Raw genomic sequence first — 22,574 nt, 5'->3', positions numbered from 1 at the left:
TTGTGCTTAATTATTTTATTATACCGCTCAATCCTTGTGCAATCCCCAGTTGTGCCTATGCGCCGTACTACGAAAATCATCACCGTAATCAACAAAAGGCTGCAATGAAGCTACCCATGCTTCTAAGAGTAAATGTTTAACATTTCTGTTATTGCTATAAGAAAGCAACCAACCAACATTTTTCAGTCATTGTTCCAATATATTAGTGGCGAGTCGCCCTTTAAGTCACTGCTCCACAAAATAAATAGCAATGGTCCTCATTCCATGCCGCAAAACCCAAGAATTATTTGGCTGTACGAACACGTATCTACTTCTATCATATACACAAAAATATTTCGAAACACATCAGAGTGTAAAGTGCTTTACCAACTTTTATTCCTGCATTCATCTCACTGCGTACCTGAGCAAGGATTTACTTCAAGAACGACAATGAAAAGACGAATGACCCTCACTGAGCTTTTTAAAATATGCCCGAGTCTTTGACAAAAGCATAAATGCGATTTCATTGAACCAGTTTTAGCCACGTGTAGAATACTAGCCAGGTTGCCGAAGGTTATATTTCATAGAATAAGGTGTGCACTAATAACAATATTTGGGGTTTTACGTGCCAAAACCACTTTCTGATTATGAGGCACGCCGTAGTGGAGGACTCCGGAAATTTTGACCACCTGGGGTTCTTAACGTGCACCTAAATCTAAGTACACGGGTGTTTTCGCAATTCGCCCCCATCGAAATGCGGCCGCCGTGGCCGGGATTCGATCTCGCGACCTCGTGCTCAGCAGCCCAACACCATAGCCACTGAGCAACCACGGCGGGTGACGGTGTGCACTCATAAATCAACACCCGTCTGACAGCAACGCCACCCCACCTTGAGGTAAAACCAAGGTGCAATAAGTTTCTTTTATTTTATATATTTTATTTTATTTTTTAGATACAATCGGTTTTTTCATACAATATACTTTATATAGAAGAAGGAAATAACACAAACAGGCCACTTGGGAGGAAGGACTGTTGTATTCCACAAACTGCAAGTCAAGAACTGTCGTTCACGACATTAATGGAGTCGTTCGTAGTAAAGCGCAGGTCTAGGCCCTCCCGAAAAGGTACCGCGCACAGCGTCGCGCAAAGCGGCACCGAAGTGCGTATGGAAGTTATCGGTCCACACCTTCGTAACCTCAGCGGGGAAAATTTTGCTGAGCCATCTGCTTGCTGTGCTTACGCCCTCACCTGCGCCTTCGATTACAAGGTAAGGATAACCCGAACTCACGGGAACTACTACTGCATCCTCAAAGTCGAATGAAAAGGCCCGCGCGGTGGGATGAGTGAGCACGTGGAACTGAACTGTAAGACGTGAGAATGAGTTGCGGAAATGAATCTCCCCTTCGTCCCCGGAGCAAGATTTCCAGCGCGAGATCATGTTGACGTCACCGTTGTTGATCAGGTCCACTTGCAGCATGTGCCTACCATCCACGCAGTAAGGAACCAACGGCCCGTAACGGAGGATTTTATCGAAGCCACTCAGTCTCAGGCTGCCGATCTCAAGTCCAGGGATGAACGGCCTAAAGTCGGCGGGCTTGATGGAGTAGTTCGAAGGTAGCAGAGCAAGAATTCTTGTCATAAAGGGGTCCACGTCTATGCCGGAGAAGTCACACCCTGTATGAAAGAAACGAGAGTGTGAAATAAAGTTGACGGTTTTGACTCTGCATGGATTAGTTTCATAAGAGCCTTGTTGGGACTTTGACAACTTATAGACTACTATTTAATGACTGTGAGGAGCTGAAAAATAAAACAGTTACTGTCCGTTTTGTGAGCAAGTAATTTTTGGATATTACTTTATCACTCCTACTGGCCAAGAATACATGTGGTGCCGCCACCTAAGATGTGCCCAAAATGAGGCATTTTCTCTTCCACCAAACCTGCGATGAAAGGCGAAAGACAGCTCAGGAGAGGACCGCGTCCGTTAATTATACGTTGACACATTTTACTCCTCTTTCCAACCAAGACATTTTGAATTTTCGCCTCTAAAAAAGAGCCACGATTGGTTGATATGCTGGTACAAAAGCTAAACTGATATCGCACTAGTAATACTTTGAACGTCCCAATATCAGTGCGCTTAATCATACCTTTGCTGTCATTCTTGGTCGTAGCGGTAACTTGTGCTCCGAGACCCAACATCACGACCAAAGTGCACGCTAAAAGCATGGTTCTTTCCTAACCTGCAAGTAAATATGCAAATATGCAAGTAAAAGGCAGAGGCTATGAATTGGAGTCATATAATCGTGGCACGAATATGGTTATTAAACAGATATGTAGCCTAAGTGCATGCGTATTCCTCAAGTTCGCAAAAACATCAAATTAATAAGACTGTGGGAATGACCCCTCGATTATATTAGGTTGAAGGTTGAAGGTTGAAGGTTGAAGGTTTATTTCCGCAACTGGTGTTGCGAGGACAGCCAGGGAAAAAGCTGTATAGACAGCTTGAGAGGTCCTGGCTTCCTCTTACAGTGCAGCATTGACGGCGGCGGAGTACAACAACAAACAAAACGTGATGAGAAAAACAAAAAAAAACAAAAAAACACGTACATTCGGTACAGAGAATGAGACATGCACGTTCAGTACGCAGTACATTGTACTTGTACAGTACAAAACTACACGAACATTTGGGGCAATTCTTTCAGAGAAATATTAGATAAATCAATATTCTCGTAGCAGTACAAATGATTCAGAAGTGTCGGTAAGGTATGCTGCAACATTTGTTTATTACACACACTATCTCGCAAACGAACCGATGCTACGGTTCATTCAGCGAAGCTTTTTCATATACTTTCTTTCATAGTCGAGGAAGATTCGCAATAAAAGTACATATACATCGTAAGACATACATGCGTTACCAGACATATTTGTGGTTTTATCTGACGTTGTCGAGAAATGTAAAATGTATATTACGCTCTCCTTTACTGTCTTTCGTTTTTCGCAGCATTCACACACTCGCAGACTTGTTCATACTTTGGTGGCAATCAAAAATTTGTTCTGCGAGCTAGCCTCTCTCACTTGGTCATTCAGAGGACTAGACTTAAGTTGGAGGAAAAAAAATCCCAAAGGCCAGTACCTAAGCTAGCTACCATGCATGAAATGGCCATACACGCATTTGCTCTATTCTAGGGTGATTGATCTATACAAGAGGCCGCGACTTTGAACGGAGATTTCTTGGCGAATTTGTTCACCACTTATTGTCGACGTACTAAACGTTTGCCTTTTTTGTCATATTTATCTCTACTGGGGAAGAAGAAGTACCAGCGCTGCGGATGCGCTTCGCGACGGCTCTGCCTTTATGAATGTTTTACGCAGGATTATCGAGCCACATACCTGAAAACCGACCACCAACGGATAGAGCCGATCGATCCGAACCAAGGGACACCGAGAGCCGGGGTGAGCGACATTTTTCGAAGATTTGTCAAAACACGTCTAAGCTTAACTGGTCTAGATAAGAAACACAGCTAAGCTTGACGCCGACTCGGCCTATAGCAGACCCTTCCCAGCCCCCGGCAGGGCGCTAAATGGTGTCGCAGTGTGAACCAGAGTATCGGAAGCACTTGCGAAATGGAGGCAGAGGAGGCAGAAAGCAGAATCCGTGAATACCAAGTCCCGGAATGAAAGAAACGATCCCGCAAGCCAAGCCGAGGATGGCAACCCGGATGGATGGATCGAAGTTACGCACAAAAGAAAGAGCCACGCCAACGCTACCCAAGAGGCGGACAAGCAACACTCTCTGGAGAAGCCCGACATGCAAAAGCGGGAAGAGCATAGTCAACAAGAGTTCACGAGCAAGCAAGGTGCGCAGGCTCCCTAGAGACGACAGCCAAAAAGTCAAGCCAAGGAACCCATCCAGAAACGTCTGCAAGGGCAAAAACACAATAGAAATCTAAGGCGCAAAATCGTGGACCAAAAACATCGAAACACACTGCGCCCAATTATGCAGTCAGAATAAGGACGAGGTATGCGACGTCATGGACGGCTACATCAACACGTGCAAGACGTAGAAGATTCTCAAGCACCTGCTCGACCCGTCGGGAACGAAGACAGCGGCGAAAGCGGGAATGACCAAGCTCAGATACAAGTACAGAGGAAACATCTGTGAAATGGGTATTGAAATCGTCAAACTGCACCTTGAGAGAGCTCAAGCCATTCAAAACCGGAAGGACTCGGGCTCTCCCAATGATTCCTCATCATCATCATCAGCCTGGTTGAGCCCACTGCAGGGCAAAGGCCTCTCCAATGCTTCTCCAACAACCCCGGTCATGTACTAATTGTGGCCATGCCGTGCCTGCAAACTTATTAATCTCATCCGCCCACCTAACTTTCTGCCGCCCCCTGCTACGCTTCCCTTCCCTTGGGATCCAGTCCGTAACCCTTAATGACCATCGGTTATCTTCCCTCCTCATTACATGTCCTGCCCATGCCCATTTCTTTTTCTTGATTTCAACTAAGATGTCATTAACTCGCGTTTGTTCCCTCACCCAATCTGCTCTTTTCTTATACCTTAACGTTACACCTATCATTCTTCTTTCCATAGCTCGTTGCGTCGTCCTCAATTTGAGTAGAGCCCTTTTCGTAAGCCTCCAGGTTTCTGCCCCGTAGGTGAGTACTGGTAAGACACAGCTATTATACACTTTTCTCTTGAGGGATAATGGCAACCTGCTGTTCATGATCTGAGAATGTCTGCCAAACGCACCCCAGCCCATTCTTATTCTTCTGATTATTTCTGTCTCATGATCCGGATCCGCCGTCACTACCTGCCCCAAGTAGGTGTATTCCCTTACGACTTCCAGTGTCTCGCTGCCTATTGTAAATTGCTGTTCTCTTCCGAAACTGTTAAACATTACTTTAGTTTTCTGCAGATTAATTTTTAGACCCACTCTTCTGCTTTGCCTTTCCAGGTCAGTGAGCATGCATTGCAGTTGGTCCCCTGAGTTACTAAGCAAGGCAATATCATCAGCGAATCGCAAGTTACTAAGGTATTCTCCATTAACTTTTATCCCCAATTCTTCCCAATCCAGGTCTCTGAATACCTCCTGTAAACACGCTGTGAAGAGCATTGGAGAGATCGTATCTCCCTGCCTGACGCCTTTCTTTATTGGGATTTTGTTGCTTTCTTTATGGAGGACTACGGTGGCTGTGGAGCCGCTATAGATATTTTTCAGTATTTTTACATATGGCTCGTCTACACCCTGATTCCGTAATGCCTCCATGACTGCTGAGGTTTCGACAGAATCAAATGCTTTCTCATAATCAATGAAAGCTATATATAAGGGTTGGTTATATTCCGCACATTTCTCTATCACCTGATTGATAGTGTGAATATGATCTATTGTTGAGTAGCCTTTACGGAATCCTGCCTGGTCCTTTGCTTGACAGAAGTCTAAGGTGTTCCTGATTCTATTTGAGATTACCTTAGTAAATAGTTTGTAGGCAACGGACAGTAAGCTGATTGGTCTATAATTTTTCAAGTCTTTGGTGTCCCCTTTATTTTGAATTAGGATTATGTTAGCGTTTTTCCAAGATTCCGGTACGCTCGACGTTATGAGGCATTGCGTATACAGGGTGGCCAGTTTCTCTAGAACAATCTGCCCACCATCCTTCAACAAATCTGCTGTTACCTGATCCTCCCCAGCTGCCTTCCCCCTTTGCATATCTCCCAAGGCTTTGTTTACTTCTTCCGGCGTTACCTGTGGGATTTCGAATTCCTCTAGACTATTTTCTCTTCCATTATCGTCATTATCGTCCGTGGCACTGGCACTGTATAAATCTCTGTAGAACTCCTCAGCCACTTGTACTATCTCATCCATATTAGTAATGATATTGCCGGCTTTGTCTCTTAACGCATACATCTGATTCTTGCCAATTCCTAGTTTCTTCTTCACTGTTTTTCTTCACATTCTAATTTTCTTTAAAAAAGCAGCGAGCTGCTTCCTTACAATATGTAATGTACAGCGCAGAATTTCTTCAGTGGTGATTGATATTATTAGCACGATTGCAATGGGTCAGTAGCAATAAGAGATGCCAGCTGTTTCGCTGTTTCAGAAAACTGCTGTTTAAGGACAGAAATAAAATGCAGTGACGAAGAGTAATATATAATTCCATTAGTTGCTTGGTTGCACTTTTCATGCAAGAACGACGTTATTTGCCAATGTTAGAAAATATTGGCTCACATAATAAAGCGACCGCGCTTGTTTGCTCTTCTTCCACACTGTAGCCAACTGCTTCCTTTCGTAGACGTGTCACTGCTTTTTGCTTTCGCTGGATCTTAAATAGATTCTGGCTCTCCGGTAATCAAAAGAAGATTAAGAACAAGGATAATATGGCTACGGGAAATGCTGACTGTTTGGCGATGAATCTATAGACACATTCGTAAAGTAGATGTCCTGCATCAACCACTTTACCACACCGCACCACGCCATACTGCGCACTGGTCCATATGAACGGCATAGTTTCCTGCCAAAGACAGAACCTTATTGCAAGCCTCGTCTCGGTTAAACAGCCATCTACGGCGAGCCGAATGCTACCGGCGGAGCCGGCGCGCTGGACACGCCGTTGAACTCATGGGCCACTTGTGTTCAAAAGACACAGGCAATCCTGTCTCAGCGCCAAAATATGCTGTATAGTGCCCTGTATCTGGTTTTCGGATGCCGCCTATTGGAAATGCCAAATAAAACTTCAGCTTCCTACAAGTTAAAACTTGAGGGATATTGTGAAAAAACATTTGGAAGAATTCGGAAGGAATATTTCTCTAACTTGTTTGGAAAGGAACTAGCTTATGTAATGCGGTCTTGAGTGGTAGGCCGGACGACGTCGTTTTGTCCTCGCGAGTTGCCCGTATGTTCTCATTTCAGTGCCCGGATAACGGCTCTGGCTCTTTTCTCGAGGTCACTCGCTGTTTGCCGACAACGGTATCTAAAAGCATTTTCCGCTTAAAAGGAAGGATATTGAAAAATGTGGTCAAATAATTATCACCATTTGATATGAATTATCCTAATATGAAGTTGTTGAATCCGGTTTATTCTCTATACACCTTAATTTTCCTCTCGCTGAGTTTCACGAAGAAAAACTTGGCAAATGCCACTTAAAAATGGAGTATTGTTGCGCACGTCATGGAGCAAATGAATATAATTCGTTTTTTTTTTACAGTGCACTTCACAATTATGTGCGCTTGCATCGCTCCAAGCACCGGGCGATTGGTAACGTATGTTAGTATAAAGTTTTGTTGCTCTGCAAATAGTGGCACAATCACGGCATACAGGACAGGCTACAGCAACGTTCGCTGCAACAGGACAATAACATATCTACGCGCATTAGAAAATCATCAAAGCGCAGATTAAAAGACAGAAACTTAGCTGCAGGAAGTAGAAAATATTGTCAGTTTGGTACTGACTACATAAGTCCCTTAGTAACAGTTGTCGCTGGTGATATAGGCAGCGTGACTTGAGAAAAGCAAAACATACAGAAATTTGTAGGTTCACCAAGGGCAGACCTGACACAAGAGAAGTAAGCTAGACGCTAGAGAAATTTGAACAGCGAACAAAAGCTTATTCAAAGCATAGAGTACACATAGAAATAAATGTGTCTGTAGTTTGCCCTTACAAAAATGTACTCTTGTTAAGCCTGCAAGTACAAACCAACGAGACAAGCTTGTCTACATCGTTTTTTGCTACATTGGCTACATCGTTCGGTGCAGATGACCTCGGATCATTTTTTTTATTCGCACTGTGGCAACCCTTAAGCATTGACTGATGCGGTAACTTGACGGACTGAATGAAAAGTGCACTGTGCGTACTTCTACAGGCATAGTCCCGCAGACATTGATCTATATACTTTTTCCACCAGTGACAAGTAGTTATTTTCCACACGGACAACAGCGTCTAATTGTCATGGATAACGCATTGTCGAGCGAATAGGAGACGCCGAGCTGCATGCATAAATCCAAGTGGCAGTACTTACTAAGCGCAGATGTGACGTTCCTCAATAATTTCAAAGGCTTCAAGGCAGAGCAAGCTTCACACGCGAAAGGAGCTTTAGACAGAATAAAGACGCAATTTTATAGTGCGAGAAACAATATCTTATGGCAAAAGCTGCCGGCAAATGTTTTGTTTTCTTCGTTTTTCCACTGCGTGCTCTTGAACTTTGCGTGGTCTGCGCGATAATCTTAGTGATAGGAACATTTCCTGCAAGAGTGGTGCTCAGCTAGCGCGCTGTCGCATCCGCCGCAATTATAAAGGCGCTAACAAGCCTCCGGAGTGGACCTAGCGTTTCTTTGCCACAATTTGAGGTCGTACATACTGCAAGCAATCTTCTGTACATGAAAGTGCCTCCGAAATATTAGGGTCCTCTAAACTACCTTAATTATTTTTCTGGAGACAGGGAGGCTACGACATTGTGAGGCATTGTGAGGTAAAATTGCGGTCTATGCATGCTAAACGAACGTGTTTTTCACAAAGAAGGAAGGAGTGATAGAAATATATGGTTATCATAAGTTTAGGAATGTAACAAGGAAATAGTAGGGAAGACACAATAATATATATATAATTTTAAATCACACAGAGTGCTATGTAAAAGAATAGCAGCCCCTCCGCATTGTGAAAATGAAAGTTGTGGAAGGCTCTCGGCAGGAAGGCGGCTATGGCATCGTTTGGCGTAAGAAACATTGATCTCAGATTACTTAATATACTAAGGACAGGCGATCAGTTTGCCTGCGGGCGGGCGTGTGTGTTTCGGTAGGGGGTGTTGGAGGAGTGCCCACACGGAGTATGGCGACTGCACGGCAACAGCGGCATGACGACTGGTTTCTTGTACGCACGAGACGAAACGTTAGAACCCATTCATTACAATCGAGACGGATCCCGAAAGTGGTGCACTGGTAAGCTACGACGACCCCGAAGGCGATGCAATGTGGCATATCTTAAAAACAAAAGTAGGTTCCAAGGGCGAAGCACAGTGTAGAAGTTTAGTATTCGCTCATTCCTTGCATATATTTGGCGCCTAATCGTAATATCATTTGGTTCTAGATGTGAGGGAGTTTGGTTTGGGAGTTTGGTCCCCGCAGGAGAAGGATTTACATTTTTGTTTAAGAAACCTCAAAGTTGATGAGATAGTAACCTGCCCACTTACCTGATGGTCCATGGAGGAAGACAAAAAAAAAATTCGCATTAAACATTGAGGAATTGTTGTTGAGAAGTAGTTGTTCAAAGTAAAAGCTTCATTGCTTTTGGCATTGTTGCTGGTTGTCTCTTAAATCTTGGTGCAGTTCCGCACAAGACGATTTAGGTGCATCATCAATATTGCCGCGTATACTTCGTTTGTGCCGCCTACAGAGTATTCACGAAGATCACGATCAGGCACCCTCTACGGGCCAGCATGTTCTCAACAATGTGTACTGCAGGTACACAACGCATTTCTTCCTAGAACTAACATTGCATATAGTGGTCTTCGAACCGCGCACATTGATGTCATCGCTCTCAGAGTATGTGTCAAGTGGAAGTTCTTGTACCAATTATCAAGCCCTATTCTTGCGCGTTAGAGCAGTCACCAGTGTGTCGAACTAACAGGTACACGTTGCTACAATATTAGGTCTTAAAATCTGTGTTCTTAGGACACAGAAAGATTGGTTCTCAGCGGGTAGACGCTTATATGGCAACCATCCCTGCATTTTCTACACGTTTGTGTGTAACGGCCTATCAGTTCTAACAGGTTAGCGTTGAAATTCCATCACTGAACCGCTGTGTACCATGTTTTATAAAATAGCACGTGTGTGCGCTTTAGAGGTACCAGTGACATGACTAAATATTTTATATGAATGATGTACTATTTCATTGTTTGATTCAGCTGGACAAACGGTAAATTATTTCTGCCACTTGGGTGGTCAGAGTGCAGGCTCTTATAAGACGGCTTCCTGAGACTGATTACTTGAAGTGCGAGCGAAGGAGTGACGGGGGTGGACATCATCATTTTTTTTAGTCCTAAGCTGACCTCAAAGAGATGGACTCATCAAGACACAATGTTAGTCACTGACGTAAACGGTCTTTAACAGTTCAGACAATGAATGGACGGGCGCTTGAAGGAAGGACAGTTCATAGCTTTGTCTCGGAAAAATAGATGAATGCGATTGCGATGTCACCGTGACAGTGCTTTCAGTGTCAGTGTCACTGTCAGTGACACTCAGTGACACTGTCACTCGACACGTGACAGTGTCGCGTGACAAATGCTTTCATTCATTCGTTAAGAGAATAAAACGGAAATTGAACTCAAACCAAACAATCGCATATTTCATCTAAGCTAATTGTTAAATTAAACGAACAGCTTATTAGGAGCAAGGAAATAAATCAGTCCATGCCCCAGCAATTGTTTTGAATTGTTCTGCTGACACCAATAACGATGCTTGATGATGGTGGTACGATATCGCATCTTGTTTTCGTAAACCGCATGCCAACATGAATAAAACGACGCGGTGGCGTGAGAAACACCTTTTATTGGCAATAGAATGGCAATAGTAGTAGCAGCACTTGCGGCTGGAGGAATGCAGGCGTAAACGAGCTTTCTTACCTTTGGAGACCATCCAACATTCACCCAACTATTCACCCAAGCGGCGTCACGCCCCCGTCTTACCTGCACCACTGGAGCGCGCGTTTCTGACCAGTTCAACGAATCTGGTCTATCTGTGGCTACTGCGCGCGCTTGACCAACGTAACCTTCGGACCATCGCCTACGACAGGGCTTTAAAAAGTGGTGCTGGCGTCTGTCCGGCTTCATTTGGCAGCAGCACTTAGAGCTGGAGGATTGTGGGCGTAAGCGAGTTTTCTTCCCTTTGCAGGTTGGTGGTGTTTCTCTTCTTTTTTGCCACATATTCATAACTAGATTGGCGCAACTGCTGCTGCCAGTGTTTTGACCTGTCTCAGTGATACCTTGTATCTCTTGCGATACCAATTGTTGCTGAACTAGGTAAGAGAATACAGCTGCTTGAGGCGTGGTCTGAAGGCGAACTTGATGAAGTAGTTGAAAAACTGTTTGGGAAAACGGAACCAAGAATTTCATCAACAGAGCCTGAAATTAGTGCAATGAAGGCCGAAATCAGCAGCATGGTCTCAAGTTTTCATATACTGAATTCTCTTGTCGAGAGAGTGAACTCAGAAAATGAGCGCCTAAGCACCCTTAACGAAACTCTGCAATCACAGAATGAAACCTTAACAACAAAAGAGTCGAAAGTTGAGCAGTACTCTCGGTTAAACAACACTAACTTTAAGGACATGCTGTGTACACATTGAGATGACTGCGCGGCAATTGTAAAAGCTGTAAGGGGAATATTGATGGTCGCATCTCGGATAGCGACGTTTACATCATTCATCGGGTGCCAGGGAAGCTTTGATAGATCGTAAAGTTGCCCTGTTTATGTAAACGACCACATGACGCTGGAAAAAAATTGCTGTTTGCTAAAGCGTTGAAGTTAAAGCGGGAACGTAGATGGATGTATCTGTGGATGAATAATTGCCATATCCAGATGAGAAAGTCGGCTGACCATCGAGTATTCCGCATCACAAAGGACACAGACCTTTCCGTGTTTAGTCAGGTGACCTAGTTGATCTCTGGCAATCAACTATTGCAAGCTAAACTTCATAACACTTTAACATGTATTACGCGACAAAATGTCTTCAACGTTTCTTTTAAGGCCCAGGTTTATCTGCTATCCACTTTAATGCAGGCAGTCTCAGAAAACATTGTGACGACATTCATGCTTACCTAGCATCCCTTGACTACCACTTTTCCTTCACCTTTGTGTCTGAGACGTGGCTACCACATGACGATAAAAACTTATGCTGTTTACCACATTACTCACCAGAGTGCTGTCACCGACAATCAATCTGTCACGGTGGTTCTGCAATTTTTGTATCATCTTCTACAATATACAAACGTCGGTATGACCTCTCCCTCCGAGCTGAAAACACTGTATCTGTTAATATTGAAATTGATGACAAACACACTATCTGGTGCTCAAAAAACCATTTTAGCTTGCGTACATCGATCGCCATCACCATCAGTCTGAGAGTTCTGCTTTGCACTATACGAAAGCCTAGACAAGATATTTTGCGATAGAAAAAAAGTCGTTGTTATTATGCTAGATATAAACATGAACCTTCTGGATGAATCCGATCATAACATGGTTGAATATTCTAATTGCTTTACAGGCTTTGGTTATGAACAGCTGCTTTCAATGCCGACACGATGTTTCACAGGCGGCTCAAGCACGCGTATTGGCCATATTTAATCTCACTACATATCATGTGATGAGTGTGGGGTAATACCACTCGACATTACAGACTACTATTCCATCTTTTGTTGCTTGTGTCATGCCTCACCAAGCGCTGAGCGTTCTTTCCAAAAGTCCTTGTTTAACAAAGTTCAATTGATGGATTCCATTTCTTTTAAAAATCTGAACAATATGTGATGAAATCTGATAAAATCTGAATCAAATGCTGAGCTAGGTTTCGTACGCTCTCATCCTCTCATCCGTACAGCAAGGTGTGCATGATGCAACCACTTTTGTTCGATGTCACAAGAAATATCCAGCACCCCAAAACCCGTGGATCACAGATGGCTTGCTAGTGTGCATGCGCAAGAAAGAGAATATCTACAAAAAAAAAAGACTGAACGTTGCCCATTTAACTTCAAACTACAGAAGCGATATGCTCGCTACAAGAATGTTCTAAACGAATTTTAGAAAGATCAGAAAAAGAAGTACTATAAAATTAAAATTGACGAAGCTGGAGGTATCACTGAACAGTGGAAGCTATTTCATTCTTTTTTGAACAGAAACTCAAAAGACTCACCAAAAAGTGAGATTTCAAGCTCTAGTGGTACGTATCGAAACCCATCAGACATCTCAAATGAATTGAATAATTTCTTTTCTGATAATAATAAGCCCCTTCCTACCAGTCCTATAGCAACGCCCCAGAGACAACTACAATCCTTTTTTGTCGTATCCTGCCATTCCGGATGAAATATACAATGTCAAACAAGAACTAAAGCTAACAAGTGCAGGTCCTGATGAAATACAACCAGTGCACCTAAAATTATGTTGTTGATATTGTTGCTGACCCATTTTCTTATCAAATTACCCTTTTATTTAAATGCGGTGTATTTTCACCTAAACTTAAGAAAGCCAAAATAGTCCCTGTATTTAAAAAAGGCGATAGGAGGTTGATTTCTAACTATCGCCATATTGGTACATTATCCATGTTAACAAAATTATCGAGAAATGTTTCGAAAAGCATCTAACTAAGTAAAAAAAATTGACATGCCTTGCACCACGAAGTTTGCTTTCGTGCAGGTTACTCTACTAACCTTGCGCTTCTTTCATTCACTGATCGAATTGAGCACCACTTCGACGAAGGTAAATTGGAGCAGTGGTTAGTGACCTCAGCAAAGCGTTTGATTCAATTCTTCATAATATTTTAATTACTAAATTAAACGCAATCGGTGTAGTAGGACCAGCACTGGAATTTGTTCACCATTATTAAACCACAGACAACATGCTGTTAGCATTTCTAATCATATTTTTAACTTCAAATTAATTGATGTGGGAGTTCCTCAGGGTCTATGTTAGGCCCGTTGCTCTTCCCTCTCTACTATAATGACCTAACTGCCCATATTTCGTTGTGTGAAACTGATCTCTATGCGGACGACACTACGATTCTAACGGCTGACACATATATTATTAGCCTTACTTCTAAGCTCAATACCGATTTGGAAAATATTATTCGCTGGTGTCGTCGTAACTCTTTAGAAATTACCCCAGCAAAACAGTCTTCATGATATTTCAACCCCTTAAAAAGAAAGTAATAAATGTTCTGACCTTAGCTATCGATGGTCACCTTCTAGTCATTGTCGTTTTTAGGGGGTGGTCCTCGATTCCAACTTCAAGTATATTACCCATATTCCCAATCTAAAGCAAAAATTTGGATATGGTATTCGGATTCTTATAGAAGCACGTCCATACTTTATTCTACCAACCTTGCTTTTTCTTTATCATGCATTCATTCACAGTCACTTCACCTACCGTATTGCGACTTGGGGCAGCACATAAAGGTCTCATCTTGTTTGTTTACAATACGTCCAGAACCAGGACATCCGCATTATTATTTTCCAGTCACTCCGATCTAGTGTATCTGCTCTTTTCCATGACAATCGCATTCTCACAATTCATAAAATATTTCAATTCAACATGGCAATCGTTATCTATAATTCCCTTCACTCAAACATTCCCCAAATAATTTTGAACCTTAAACAACTAGCTAATAATACCAAAACTTGATTTCCATTACCTAACAACTTCTTATTACCTAAAATCAGAATTAATTTTGGTAAATTCTCTTCTGCGTTCACACCGATGTCTTTCTGCAACTGTATTCCAATGGACATAAAGCTGTCGCCAAGTAATGGCAGCTTTAAAAAGCATTTATTCTCATAATTACTTAACTTGTGATTGCTGTGGTGAAATTTAACATGTTCAGTATGCTTCATTATCTGTAAACAATTATATATTTCACCATATCTCAGTCCACTTGTTCACAAATCTCAGTGCTTGTTAAAACCCTGCCTCTTGGCCACATTTCACTTCCCCTTATTTGTTTTTTTGATTCGCTACAAGATGCAATTCTGTACAGCCTTATGCCCTGTTTTCAGTTTACTTGTTTTCTTGCATTATTATATTTTAACAATTCTACCTCTTTGCTGTATTTGCGATAACCTGTATTATTTTGTTACTTTTTATTTGTTGAAAACACAATTCGGTATAATGATATATAATTTTTCAGTTCATTTGCTGTCATGTGTAATTATTTGCTACATCTTTACAACTTTGCTGCGTTTGCTCTAACCAGATTTGTTTTGGTCTTTCTAATTTGAAGAGGAGGTCCCCTTACAGCCATGAGGTTTGGAAGCTCCTGGTGTATATATTGTTACTGTGCTTTTATTTTTCTGAGTGAAAAAATATAATTATTCTTAAAAAAAATATATTAGTGACGGCACGAAGAAACTCACAGCGTCACAGAGCCAGCGGGATAACAGCGCAATCACGACAATGCGACGTCGACGGTTAACCGATTGCACCGTGAGCACAACGAAATGACAACGGCGTGTAGTTGAACACATAACAATGCCAGTAGGTCTGCACTTCGTTCACTGCTTTTTATTTTCAACACCCTTCCCCATTTCGATCTTTAGATTGTGTAGATGTAATGCACAATGTAAGTGTCTAAGGGAAGCTGTGGTGAGCCGAGAAGGCGAGATGCACTGTAGGCATCGGCGATGGACTGCGTCGTAACAGGTAGCAAAGAAACGCGACACAAAATAACTAATATACAAGATCAAAGCTGTCAGATCCCGAGACATCTCATATGGTGCAACATGCGTATAATACCGACAGTTGGCGTTCGGTGGCCATTATGGTGCAATACAAATACTAACTCGGTTTTGTGGGAATAGGTGCCTCGAGCTGACAAAATGCAGCTTCCGACATATCCCCTCCCAACTAAAACGTGCAAAAGACCCAAATTTATCGATTCCCTTAGGACAAGATATAACTGCTTGCTTGATAATTTTTACTTTTCAGAGGCTTCTGAACAACACATTTTCTATACGCTACAAGTCAAGAGCGACTGCATGTCCACTGTGCATAATACAAAATATTGTGTGGGTTTTAAAAGATATTTTCGTGCGTTCACAGTGTGGTAGTGGTGGACCCTCTCCTGTCGCAGATGCTTGCGCTATTTGTTACCTAAGCGCTGATAAAAGAATTACGTGAGTCCTGCTGCTCAGTCTATCGTTTTGCAAAATTTATATCGAGAGAGGTAATTCTAATTTACAGCCTTCGACTGCATTTTTTATTTGGCATAGAGAAAGCTTTATTTGTCAGTATTTTATGCTCGTTACACAGGTGTAGTTTGGTTCATACATACGTAAAATATAGCACGACCTCCGCACTTAAAAAGATATGAGCATCTAATTGTATACTGATGATTTTGCACTGCTGGCCGCTTATCTGCAGCACGTCACGACAGTCAACAATAGAAACGGTAGACATAGATCATGCTTCGAAACTATTACAAAGCCCGAAATTCGCTGGCTGTTCACATTGCTTTTTCGACCGTTGCGAAGATGTCGTAGAAGTGAAATGCCATGTGCGGCACCTCGTGCGTTCCCTGGCGTTTCTAGCACACGGTTCATAAAGTTCACGCTTCAAATTCGGTATGCTCATGGTACTCAGCTATGCTGTCCTCTTGTGAAATGTCTTCTTCATGTGAATGGTGAATGAAAGAAACCGAGTTGAACGTCCTCGATGGCGTCACGCAAATGTCCAAAGAAATACTTGTTCCAAACACTTTGCGTCACGGAGGGCAGAAGTTTGTTCCAGAATGCAACCACAGCTCGTACGCTTTCCCCAGCACCTCCAACATAGACGTAAGTCATTTCTGTGGCAACAGGAGTGGGAGGATTTTCCAACCTAAGGGCGATTGTTTTCCCAGGTGGCTGTTCGAAAACAACAAATTGCAGGGCAAAGCGCGATAATAGCGTGCCGAGTGTCAGTGTTCCTCCGCTTTCCCCGTGCCACAACCAAGTGATCATCATCTCAATGGGACCATCGTGGACCAGGTCGACCTGAAATTTGCGTGTGCCATTCACGCAGTAAGGAAGCAGTGGTCCATACTGGCGAAGGCGCTGGAGGCCCCGCAAGCTGCAGCACTCAACATCTAAAATATCTGAGTATGAGCCGATGCTCTTCATGCTTTCATACTCTTCCTTCTTCGATAGCTGAGTGATAACACTTGTCAGAGCACCATCTAAATCCACGTCAGTAAAGACGCAGTCTGTGCAAAGAAAAGACACCCGAACAAAAATTAGCACAAAATAACAATGTTTTTGCGTTCATTGATACTGTTATCCTCGAATTACCCTTATGCTGAGATATTTGTATCGAGTGTCACGGAAAATAACTTCATGAACACACCGTAGAAGTTGGTGTCACATAGGCTACCGATTTCACCCATTCATGTTCTTATGAGAAAGGCAACAAGCGTGCAAGAACTGAACAATAAATGCGACGTCTATTCCAAATTATTCTTTCTGTTTACCTTTAGTATGTAGTAGGCATACAGCAATAAAGAGCTTAAGGAAATGTCACCGATAAACTTTCTTATAATAGCGAACAACGCAGTACAATACCTTGATCGAGTTAGTCCTTTTGTGAAAGAAAAATATATGTTAAGTTTAGTTGTAAAATAGATTGAAGCGAATTGAATCAGATTAGACCGGCTAACGCGATAATACATTGACAGTCATGCAGAATTATCAAGGTCACTTCTATGGAACACAGTATACACTCATTGCATTCATCAAACATCAAATGACCCAATTTTTCATTGGTCAACGGGTAATAGCGGAAGCGATATTGCCTACTAAATGTAGTGCGCTGATTCAGATGGAATGTGCAAAGTACTCGACAACAAAATAAATAAAAAACTTTTTTGCGATCTCCCGCACATGTGTAACTTGATGCTTACAAGAAGGTGCATGCGCTGATGTGTTCAGGATTTGCCAATTTTGGTAAGCAAGAAACCGATCGAAGGGACGGGTTAAATCCCTCGAAAAGAAATGCACGAAATCTTTGCACGAAATGCACGGTTCATTAAAGGAACTGCGAGCTGGAAACCTTACATTCGTTGCAGTTAGTGTATTTAAGTATCATTTATTGTTTCATAGTGCAATTTGTGAACGAGCAAGGGTAGAGGGTGGTACATCTGTAAAGGTTATGCATAAGCTGATTTATTAACAGACTGCTGCCCTGTATACCAGCCATTCGGTAAGACGATGGCCAGAAGCGGCGATGGTCAGTAATGTCCAGTAATGATCAAAATGAAAGCTCCTCTTTAAAATGAAGTCGGAGGAATAATAATTTCGAATAGAAAAAAAAAACGTTTTGGGCACTACACTGTACAGAGACATCGACAAACTTTTCGCACTCTTAAAATTCGTGTTTTATCAAAAATCAAAAGCTGCATCACTTAAGTTTCTTAGGAGCTCCTTTGTTACACCGTTCCCGCTGAATTTTAGGCAGCAGGCAATTGATCGGTGACCTTCATTTCAGCAAAGTTTAAGAAGCGATATGTGCTGCCGATTATTGGTGATGACTTCATTCCATATATATTTTGTTAGCAGCGGTAAAACTCAAGTTAAAGGGAGTTCCGAACACGAACATTTTACCTTCAATAGAATAAATTAGTCCTTCAACTCCACAAGAAGCAAGTGGTGAATCTGAAGGAATTGATGAATATTAATACAATTAGCAATGACACCTTGAGATGTTCACTGTACTCCAAAAAAGCAAGCTTTAAGTTTACTCACGGACGCGAAGCAAGACAAATGCGCCAGCGACTGCTGGATGAACTTAAATATATATATATATATATATATGTATATATATATATATGTATATATATATATATATATATATATATATATATATATATATATATATATATATAGAGAGAGAGAGAGAGAGAGGTACATGAATAATTCTAAATATAAACATTGCCTGAAGAAGCAACCTCTCCAGGGTGCCTATGTCCTCAACAATATCACTGGAGTAACGGCTGTCTATATTTATTTACGCCGCCAAGAAAGTCAAGGGCTGTTTACCTGTTTCGTTGGTTGCGGTAGCAACAATCATTACCACGGAGAAGACCACAACAAAGCTGGTCACTGAATGCATAATGCTGTTTTCAACCTGCAACATTTTTACTCATCAAACATGGCTCTTAAATGCTGTACGAAGTAAAAGAGCTACAATTAGTGCAATTATGGCTGGTGACACATAACATACCAGAAATAATTAGATAAATTTATAAGTATTGTGCTTAATAGGTTCAGATTTTTCAACGCTATAGGAAACAATTTTCCAACACGTCGTTCTTGTGATGTGGCGTTGTTGGGTGTCGTAATAAGAGCGTAACGCGGCAAGAGTGAAATAAGGTTTCTATTGGTTTTCACAGGTATAAATAAAATTATGACAAAGCTTTTCGTTACCTCAACTGTACTCATCACTAATTCCCATATCATGAAAAATGAAAATTGAACTGTCCTTGACATGAAGAAACGTTGACTGGGTTGGTCTTATGTAGAAGCAATTCATTTTATCCACACAAACTTTTATTGGGCTCTTTTTGCTGAATGACTGATTTCCGTATTGGTTTCCTAACAGACGTACAATAAAGTTTACGCTCTAAGACTTGTTTTGCAACACCCACTTTCACTTCTATGGTATAGACACTGTTCTGATTTCGCGTAAAATAAATTTGAAGCTTTACCCATATTGTTAAGAACATGACAGTTCCCGTACAAATTAATCGAAGGTTTTGTTTTATCTGAAGTCGTCTTTTGGCGACTCAAATCGCTGCCACGAATCAATGTACTCTCACCAGAAAAAAATATGAACTCTTGGGGACTTTCTTTTTTTATTTCGAAAGCTTTCCCAACAACATAAACTAATATATATGCAAATGTAGGTGGGTACTGGCGATATACATCAATAGTGCTCGATGATTGGTTCCATAGAGCCGAGAATCGTAGTCTGGTGGCCCCACGGGGTCAAGGCCCACTGTTTGAATGTAGCGCCGCCGTATCCGGTTTAGGCCAGAGGAGGTTCACAAGGGCCATTTCTATGTAGTCCGACAATATGGGAAAGTATCCCCACATGGTCCACGCATGTGTTGTGGCTAAGCGTGAGTGACCGATTGGGCGAGTGCCGAACGCCCACATTCACAAGTTACTAATTGTTCTTGTCATTAAACTGCGTGCTCAATCAATAAAGTTTGCTTACAAAAAAGAAGACACTAAGCCCCCTTCTTCTCTGTTTTTGAAGACACTATCCAAGAACTTGAGGCTGTTCCTAAAATTAAACTGAAACGCTCTCTATTCACGTTATATTGCAAATTTTCAGAGCCAATTTCAGACGGCCCATGAGGTTATCTTGAGCAAGTAACTATGTTTACGTGATTTTGAATATTATTCTTAGACGACGAAGAGTCCGACCGGTTGAAATTAGACTATTACATTCTTAGCGAGATACGGGCGAAGACTATTGGCACCAGACAACTAGAAGACACTACTTTTGCGCACAATATCGAACAAAGTACACTATATTTGAGCTATTACATACTATTTATGGGTTTTATAGATGTAATTTCAGTTCTTGCTTAAGATTCTTGTTTGTCAAAGAAAATGTTTGTTTTAAGTAAAACAATTGTATAGCAAGATACCAGCCAAATGCTTGCTTTCCTCGTCTGAGAAAATTATAGGACAGCAAGAATTTTTAAAAAAATGTCACGATTCTAACAGTGATGCTGGATATAAAAGAAGTGTTTTCTTTAGGTCCTAAGGAAAGTACATCAACATGGAAACATTGAAAATCGGTGACAGAGAAAACGTCTCCCTGAACGAACAGGTATTCAACAAAATGGACTAGAGCACTCACCACTGGAATTCTCTCGCTAGCTTGGCGTTCCAGCTGCGGCCAGAGTATGCTGTTCTCAGCAGCTAGCAAAACTCTTGTGAACTTTCTTCTTCACTTTAGCGAGTGTTCATTTTGGCAGACGTGCAACGGGCGCAAACTTTGCCTACGTCAAATGCTGCGTTCCATCGTGTGACTCACGTGTAACAGAGATCCTTGCAGAACGCGTCATTGCAACCAGGATGCCGCCAACCATCCCAACTGCCGACACAACAGTTTCGCATGCGCTCAGTGGGGCTCGGTGGCTTTGTAAATATATAGTTGCAAAGACTCACCCACCCGCAAGCATCGCACAGTGCATTTTTGGCTTTAAATTGTGTACTGCGCTCACGAAAACGTAATTCTGTTAGGACAACGGTGTATGCGCATTCATAACAGACAGCCATTGAACTCTTATAGAAATGGCCTTGCTTTATTATGCCCAAATTTAAATGCCCGCGCCCCGTGCATAAGGGGCACGTTAAAGATCCCTTAATAGTGAAAATTTATCAGGAGTATGCCACTACAGCGTGCCTCATAATCAAATTGTGGTTTTGGTACCTAAAACCCCTAACTTCAGTTCAATATTCAAATATGTCGACAACTTTGTTTTTGGATACGAATCAGATATCACACACTAACTATTCGTACTCTCATTCAAAGTGTGAATGTTTGCACATCCTAATAAAAGGGTACATTTTAATATGTTCAATTCTGCTGCAAGATCGTGTGGAGATAAAGGCACCTTTATAATGAGAGAACGCTTGAATGAGGAATATAATAGGGACATATGCAATCTATATTGAATTCATTAACCTGTGCTTGTGGTTTTATCATTACTGATACGTGAAGGGAAGCATATATTGGGGTAATCAAGACAATACTTGATCATTGTGGCTGGACTGCACAGCTCACACAAAAGCAGCTGGTACCGCTATATCTGAACTCACATCCGGCGTGAGTTGTTTGGTTTTAATTCAAAGCGAACACCGTGTTTTGCCCATTCACCCGTCTCGACAGTCCATGCTTGCTGGCCGGTGGTGGTCGCACTTTCGACACTGACACAGAGCGTTCGTGAATGAATGACAGCTACTGTGGCACTTTGACATGCACCTGCCTTGGCACTAAAGTGATACACGCCGTAGTAGGAGTGCTTCGGAAGAAGCGTCTTCCTCTCACACCACCCACCTATCGCTGTGTGGCGGCTGCGGGACAAGAGCATGGTAGTCGCCTTCCAAGCCTGTGTACGTGCTGCTGGAGACAACACACATACACATCAAGAATTCAACTGTATGTATTGCCCCTTGCACGCCCGTGGGGTGTGGTCTGGTTAACGACTGTAAGCCCCGCTACGGGCGGCTGCAAAACAAACCCAAAAGGACGGCGCGGGACGTCTCGGCAGGGGGCATGCGTCTCGACGAGATTGTTTGCACACTTGAGTAATGGCTGTCAACGGTTGACACAGAGCGGGGCCTTGCAAGCAAGCAGAGTAACCACGCAATCGGCACCCATGGCTGCCGCACAGTTAGGGGAGCGGAGAGGACCACCCGCGCCACATTAGCGGTCGCGCATCACAGTAAAAAGGGGCGCTTCGGACGCCCGTCGCACTGCGCTTCCTGGAAATCCCCGCAGGCGTTTTCCTTGCGCGTGGCCGGCTGGTGGGGGTAAACTCCTCCCCAACTGGGTCTCCCCGACCGGGCGCCAAACGCTGTAACGGGCGGGCGCGTCTGACTTCCGCGGTGCTCTGATGTGTGCCCTTGAAGAATGCTTGGTTCGGGTCTGGCCGCGGGCAACGGAGATCGCGCGGCCTCAAGCAGGTGCGCCAGCCTCATTGCTTTTTATGGCTTTGCACCGCACGCTGACCGGCGTAGGGATTCTTTGAGCCGCAAAAGAGCTTGCGGTTTTGTCTCGGTTCCGAGGCGCCGTGGGAACGTCTTCTTCGGCTTACGGGCCAGACACGAGGCCGACCTCGGCGGGTGGACAATTA

At 42.7% G+C, this 22,574-nt stretch overlaps 1 long non-coding RNA gene across 1 annotated transcript; it reads right to left on the bottom strand.

The window, feature by feature from the left end:
- Positions 1-892: 892 nt before the first annotated feature.
- Positions 893-20,796, bottom strand: LOC135897212 (uncharacterized). The gene is made up of 4 exons (XR_010562971.1): positions 20,573-20,796; positions 18,739-18,826; positions 2,124-2,216; positions 893-1,653 (listed from the first exon to the last, which is right to left on the bottom strand). It is a non-coding gene; the product is annotated as an uncharacterized lncRNA (long non-coding RNA).
- Positions 20,797-22,574: the final 1,778 nt, after the last annotated feature.

This window comes from Dermacentor albipictus, unplaced genomic scaffold, assembly GCF_038994185.2.
Source record: "Dermacentor albipictus isolate Rhodes 1998 colony unplaced genomic scaffold, USDA_Dalb.pri_finalv2 scaffold_35, whole genome shotgun sequence".
Lineage (NCBI taxonomy): Eukaryota > Metazoa > Arthropoda > Arachnida > Ixodida > Ixodidae > Dermacentor > Dermacentor albipictus.
Note: the sequence above shows the minus strand (reverse complement) of the source record. Positions and strands in the feature narration are given on the sequence as shown.